This window comes from Somniosus microcephalus, chromosome 10, assembly GCF_052327205.1.
Source record: "Somniosus microcephalus isolate GS21.2 chromosome 10, FLI_Smic_1.0, whole genome shotgun sequence".
Taxonomy (NCBI): domain Eukaryota; kingdom Metazoa; phylum Chordata; class Chondrichthyes; order Squaliformes; family Somniosidae; genus Somniosus; species Somniosus microcephalus.
Window position 1 is genome coordinate 183879515 of NC_140996.1, and position 7574 is coordinate 183887088.

The window sequence follows — 7574 nt, forward strand, 5'->3', positions numbered from 1 at the left end:
GTTCAATACCTTCCCTTCCATCGGGGATTGCGTTATCCGGCTATTTACTCCTTCTACTGGAGTAGCTGTTTCCCCATTCTTCTGTTCAATTTGACGTAATTCAGCGTCCTTTTGGCATCCTTGTAAAAGCTGTGTTGCCACCTCAGCTATCTCCATCCCTTTTGGAAGCTCCGAATTCCTTCCCTTTGAAGCCTGAAGCTCGTGTTCCCCTTGTGGAGTCTTGTCACTCCGCCTGTGAAGGAGTTGGCTGGTCGTTAACTCTTCCCCGGGGACACTGTGGATCAGCTTCTTCTCTATTTCATCCACCTTTCCCTCTGGTGCTTGGGTTTTAAGCGCTCGAAGAAGTTGCGCCTTGATGCTCTCTAGCTCCAGTTCAGGGGCCATTCTTCCAGTCTTTGTTTCTCTTCCAGTTGCCTTTCCTTCCACTGCCCGGATTCCCAGTTGACTATGCTCTTCAAGTTGTTGAACCCTGGTCATTTCCGCCTCATATTTGTCTTGGGTTTCCTTCAGTACTTTTATGAGTTCTTGAACCTCTTGGATTCCATGTTCTGCCATGTCTTCCACCTCCAATTTTTCATCGATGGATGGAATCTCTACCGATGAGTCTGTCTTGGCCTGGAGCTCCTCAAACATTTCCTGCATCCTTTGGACTTCTTGCTCATGTTCAACCTTTAGTTGCTCATATGCTTTCACTAAAACTAGCTTTTCGGAGGTTGCCGAGTTAACCCCCTCCAGAATTGTAGCCTGGGCCTGTTCATACTGTTCTTTCAACTTCTTACACTCTGCTTGTAAGGAGTCGTAGAGAGGAACTGGGATAAAATCCTGGCTGCCTGAAGATTCCTCTTCATTTGTTTCATTCTGCAAATATTCTAACTCTTGAACAGCATCAGGGAGATGTGATCGATACTTAGCCATGATGGCCCTATGGTCGCTCTCAGCTTGAGCTAGCTGCCTCTGTTGTCTTTCCAGGTTCTCCCATTCGGTGTCCCAGAATTGTTCCATTGTTTTCATCTCTTGTACGAGACGGTAACTCAACTGTTCTAATTGTTGTTGTATTTTGCGATACGTTTGAGTCCGGGCTCTGTGTTCTTCCGTCGTGGATAAGTCCTTAACTTGGACAGGCTCAGAATTCTCTGTCAACCTGGAGTTCTGCTCTGAAGCTTTATCCTTCTCGGTAGCATAAGCCTTTATGCCTGTCTTCGTTTTCTCCACCATAGTCGGCAAGTCCATTTCAGCCTTGTCTTCCATATTTGAGTTAGTCTTATCGTCATCCGTTCCAGAATCTGAGCTGATTGCTCGTACCGAGTCCTCACTCGTGATGGCTTTTAGATAGTGCCATTCCATGTCTATTTTCTTAATCCACTCCCGTCCTAGAAGTGGTGGTCCTCCCTCAGGTAATACGTACAAGTTCATTCTTGGGTGTTCTTTACCCCTCTCTCTCACCTTGACTCTTATCTTCCCCATGGGGTATGATGTAAGAAAAAGGAGACTTACCATCAAGTAACTTTAAAGTAAGCTTTAAGTAACTTATAAACACACTATATACACAAGAGAGGTCTTTACCATGCCTCTGGTAGAAGCCTCTTACAATACTGAACAGACCAGTATTTATACCAGTCCAACAGGAAGTGACATATGACAGGAAGTGAGGTATGTACACAGTTCATAGTTCATAGTTCACAGGAAGTGATGACATAACTTCCCGGAAGTTATCATTTTTATCACATTCTTCCCTCCTGCAGGATTAGGAGGCTGTGGTCTACCTTTTGGTCCGCAGCCGCCGAACAAGGAAGAGCCGCACCCGTTTGGATTCCCGTCGTAGAGGGTCGCTGGTCCGCTTACATGCAGTTGGCCATTGGTCAGAGTCTGTGTGGCCTGGATTGCCCTGTGAAGGGTCGGGGAGATCATGGCTTCGAGTACGAGCCCCAATAGGTTCAAAGTCGGACTGCCTCTGCTCAGAGGGAGGTGCAGAGCTAGTCTGTGGCGGATCAGTACTTTCATGCGCGGTACTGGGAGGGTCGCAACCTTGAGCACGGGGTTCTACCGGCACCAAGCTAGTTGGTGTCCGATCAGGATCCTGGAGAGGGGTACCCGATAGGTCCCAAGAGTTTCCTGGTGAAATGCCATCACCCGATGTCCCACTAGGTCCTGGTGGGCAGGGAGCCAGATCCCGTAATGATACGGTAGATTCTCGGCCGTCGGAATATCGTATGTTTGCATAGGTGGGGTTGGCATCGGTTAGTTCGACCTCGTCTACGAGAGGGTCATTTTTAGACGTCCGAACGTATCTTCGGAGTAATACAGGTCCAGGAGTAGTTAGCCATGATGGGAGTGATGTCCCATGAGATGAGCGATGCTGGAATCCAAAGAACCGCTCATGAGGTGTAGTATTTGTGGCTGTAGAAAGCAGGGACCGTATAGAGTGCAATGCATCCGGAAGCACTGTTTCCCATTGCTGGTCTGGTAGGCCCCGAGATCTTAAAGCGAGATGTACGGAATTCCAGATGATACCGTTATACCTCTCTACCTGCCCATTTCCGATGGGATGGTATGGTGTTGTTTTGCTTGTAGCAATTCCCCGTTCTGAGAGGTAGTCCTTGAGTTCCCTTGACATAAAGGATGGACCCCGATCTGAGTGAATATAAGCCGGCATGCCACAGAGAGAAAATACCTGCTCAAGGCAGCAGATTACTGTGGACGCCAGCATATTGGAGCAGGGGAAGGCAAACGGAAAACGTGAATATTCGTCGATCATGGTGAGCAAATATGTGTTCCGAGTTGAAGAGGGCACTGGGCCCTTAAAATCGATGCTAAGTCGTTGCATCGGTTGGGTTGCATGTATGAGTATACCATCTGAGGGGCGGAAGAACTGAGGTTTTAATTCCGCACAAAGCCGGCATTCTGAGCATATTTTCTTTACATCTCCAGTGGAAAAAGGGAGATTCCGTGATCGTACGAAATGTAGCATGCGCGTAACGCCAGGATGACACAAACCATTGTGGACATCCATGAGAGTGGAGGATGACATAGTGGAGCAGAATGCCAGTGTGAGGGTGTCCGGGGCCACATTCTCCTTGCCAGGCCGATAGAGAATGGTATAACCAAAAGAGGCCAGTTCCATCCTCCAAAGTTGTATTTTATTATTCTTAATTTTGGTTCGTTTTCGATTATCGAGCATGAAGGCGACTGATCGTTGGTCCGTGATCAATGTAAAGTGCTGGCGAGCTAGAAAATGGTTCCACTTCCGTACTGCCTCTATGATGGCTGTGGCTTCTTTCTCAACCGGAGGATAATGTAGCTCGGCACCTTGTAAGGTCCTGGACATAAATGCTACAGGACGACCTTCCTGATTCAGAGTAGCCGAGATCGCCACCTCCGAGGCATCACATTCAACCACGAAAGGGAGATTCTCATCGATGGAGTGAAGAGCCGCTTTCTCCAACTGTTTTTTGAGAAGGTTAAAAGCTGCAACAGCCGCTGTTCCCAGTGGAAATGATCTAGCATGCAGCAAGGGTTGGATTTTGTCCGAAAAATGAGGAATCCATTTAGCGTAGTATGCAAACAGACCGAGAGCCCGACGTAAAGAAGCCGGATTCTTAGGTGACGGGTGCTCTTGGAGCGGGCGAAGTCTTTCTGGGTCTGGCTTAATGATACCATTGTCTACGCAGTAGCCAAGGATGTTGATGGTCGGTTGCGACTCAACAGATTTGGATTCATTCAGGGTCAAATTACGGCGATGGAGGGCATCCCGAAATTTTTGGAGGTTGGAGTCGTGTTCCTGTTGATCGTGACCTGCAATGGTAATGTTATCAAGATAGGGAAAAGTGTCCCTTAGGTTTTCCTGCTTAACCAGGCCATCCATTGCCCGTTGAAAGACAGCCACTCCATTAGTAACCCCGAATGGGAGGCGACGAAATTGGTACAGCCGTCCATTAGCCTCAAAGGCTGTGTACTGCTTATCTGAGACCTTCAAGGGTAACTGATGATAGGCACTTTTTAAATCGTAAGTTGAGAACACTTTGTATTCGGCCAGTTTATTAACCATATCATCAATGCGTGGCAATGGGTAGGCGTCCAAGTCGGTATATTGATTGATGGTTTGCGAATAATCGATGCATAGTCGCTGTTTGTGAGGTTTTAGAGGGTTCTTGACAATGACGACTTGAGCCCGCCAGGGCGACGAACATGGTTCAATGATATCCTCTGCTAGAAGTCGAGAGATTTCAGCCGCAATAAAAGATTGGTCTTCCTGATTAAAGCGCCGCGATTTCGTTATTATCGGTTGGCATTGAGGCGGAATACTGGCAAATAATGAGGGTTCATCAAGTGAAGCTGCTGATAATGCACAAAATGGTAATTTAGACGGTATATTAGAAATAGTAAGTCCGGGTTTGGATCCACCAAACTCAATGGTGAGTTTCTTATGCTGTTTTTGGAAGTCCAGCCCTAAGAGGAGATCACTACATAAGTCCTTGAGCACCGAAAGTCGGGTGGAGGGATACATACGACCATGAAGTGTCATATCAACAACACAAAAGCCGGAGATTCTGGTATTAAGTGATGACTGGGCCATCGCAATTGCCTGGTCCGATGGGAAGACATGTAGTTTCAATTTCGCAACAATCTGTTCCTTAATGAAACTATCAGTACTTCCTGAGTCAATTAAGGCATCTAAGGTATGCCCTTTAATTGAAATTTTTGTGGCTGCATGAGACAGGTTCTGTGGGCAAGCAGCTGTAATTGGTGTCGTTGCACAGAGAGTGGCTAAAACTCTCGGTGTGCTTCTTCGGGAGAGAGCTCGAGAGGAAGCTTGATAGGTCCTAGCTGGAGCATCTTGATAGGCCCTAATTGGGGCAGTTCGGTAGGCCTTAGCTGGATTGGCCCTCGTAGAGGCCCTTGATAGGCAAACTTTAGCAAAGTGTCCTTTTTTCCCGCAATAACTGCAGATTGCATTGCGAGCAGGGCAGGTTTTCCTAGGGTGAAAAGCATCTCCACAAAAGAAGCATTCCTTCCTAGATTGCCAAGAGGCTGCTAAAGTGGGGTCGTCCTCCTCTTCTTCATCAGAATTATCAGAATTAGATTCCCCCATGATAGGGTTCACCTGAGACCGCTTGAATTGTCTGGTTGCAGCTACAGCAGCAGATCGAGATCTGGGCAGCTGATAGAGGTCTGCATTTCTCTTTGCCAAATCCAGTGAACAAGCTAGGTCAAAAGCTTTTTGTAGCTCAAGTGTTTTACTTTCTAGTAGACGCTGGCGTATAAATGGAGAGGCAATCCCGCAGATGAAAGCATGACGAATCATTTCTTGGCGGTACAGCTCAGCTGAGGCTGCCTGAAAGTTACAATCTACGCTGAGCCTGCGAAGTTCTTGCAGGAATTCGTCAATTGATTCCCCTGGCCCTTGTCGGGCTGTGGCCAGTAGATGTCTAGCATAGACCTCATTTGGGGTCTTCGCATACAGTTTCTTAAGTGCCCGAATCACCTCTTCGTAATTATCCCAGTCATCAACATATTCGAACACTTTTGGGGTCACATAATTGACAAGTATCTTCAATTTAGCAGGAGCATCCGCTTTACATTCATCCAGAAAATTCTCAAAAGTACGATACCAATGCTTCCATACCCTGCCAGCTGCTGGTGTATTCGGGTCCAAGTCCAGACGAATAGGTCTAAGGATTTTCTCCATGATGGGTGGTTCCCTGGATCCTTAACTTCCGAGTTTGTCTGAAGGCCTAGTATTTGTCAGTGTAAATATTTAAGTTACTTAAATTGATGTAAGAAAAAGGAGACTTACCATCAAGTAACTTTAAAGTAAGCTTTAAGTAACTTATAAACACACTATATACACAAGAGAGGTCTTTACCATGCCTCTGGTAGAAGCCTCTTACAATACTGAACAGACCAGTATTTATACCAGTCCAACAGGAAGTGACATATGACAGGAAGTGAGGTATGTACACAGTTCATAGTTCATAGTTCATAGTTCACAGGAAGTGATGACATAACTTCCCGGAAGTTATCATTTTTATCACAGGGTATACTTTATGCCCCGTGTATGTCTGTAAGACGAACTTGGTATTCCTTAAGGGTATGTGAGAGAATAGCCGGTGGTAGTCCCTTCGATTGATGACTGATAGAGCTGATCCAGTGTCCAACTCCATTCTTACTTGGACTCCAGCTATTCTTAGCATGACCCAGATAGTTTGTAGATCAGCTTCCCTCCCCACATTGTGAATTCTCAGACTACCCAGCTCCTGGTTGGGTCTGAGTCTGAATTCTGTTCGTCTGAACTCTTCTCAGCCACCTTGTGTACCTTGCTGTACTTTTCTTGTGGTGGCTTCCTTTGGTTGTTGGTCTTCTTCCCTGACCGGCATACCTTTGCGATGTGACCCAGTTTGCCACATTTCCTACATTCTTGGTTCTTAAACCAGCATTGATTCTGGTCATGCGTTGTCTTCCCACAACGATAGCATTTTGTTGTATTCGAGGTAATTTGGTCCACCCCGAGTGCCGCCGCCTTCAGCTGCATTTCTGCCGTTCCTTTCGCTGCGGCTTCGTGCGATGCAGCTATAAGAACAGCCCTGTCTAGTGTGAGGTCGTTCTCTTCCAGTAGTCACTTTTGCGTCCCTTCTTTGGACAATCCACATACGAACTTGTCTCGCAGTGCCTCTGTCAGATTCCCTCCGAACTGGCAGTATTTCGCCAGCCTACGCAGTTCGACCAAGTATTCCGCGTTACTTTCGTCTTTCCTCTGCGTTCTTGCATAGAATTTGAAACGTTCAGCCAGCATCAACGGTGTGGGGTTCAAGTGGTCCTTCGGCACAGCCACAATCTCTTCGAAAGTCTGATCCGCCGGTTTATCTGGTGCTATTAGATGCTTCAAGAGCCCATGGCCTAGAAATTGAGTTTGCGCTGCGCCAGGGCTTTAGCGCCGGAAGTTAGCGCCGGCGCTAAAGCCCTTTGCGCGCGCCAAAAATTCAGTAGCGCCGCGCCCAAACGGCTGCCGGCGCTACTGAAGGGTTTTAGCGCCTGAAAACTGGCGCAACGCGCTGCATTGCGGTGCTATTCCGGCGCTGCGGCGCCCGCTGCGGTGCGGCAGGCTCGGGAAGTGCAGGCCTCCTCCTTCCGTTAAGGAGGAGCTGCCTGCACCCGGCCGCGGCCCGCGCAAATCTCATCAAAAATGAGCCCGGCACCTCGGACAAGTGCCGGGCTTGCCTCTGTTCCGGGGGGGGGGGGGAGAAGTCCGGGGAGGGAGCTGCGGGCAGGCGACCGGCGGGAAAGCGGCCGGCTGCCGCGCCTCCTTAAAGCGCCGGCGCAGACTCCGGCAACACTCGTTTGCCGGAGTCTTAGTTGCGGCTGCCACTGGCGAGGCGGCCGCAACTGAATTTCGGCTTGGGGCCGGGTTACCACGGCAACCGGGACGCTGCGCACACCGATGACGTCGTCGGTGCCGGCGCAGCACTACCGGTCTACCGCCGTGGAAGGGCGCCAGGCAATTTAGGAACCGGCGCCAATTGCAGCGCTAGGCCCTCTAGCGCCGCAAAATCGGTGCTAAGGGCACTGAATTTCTAGGC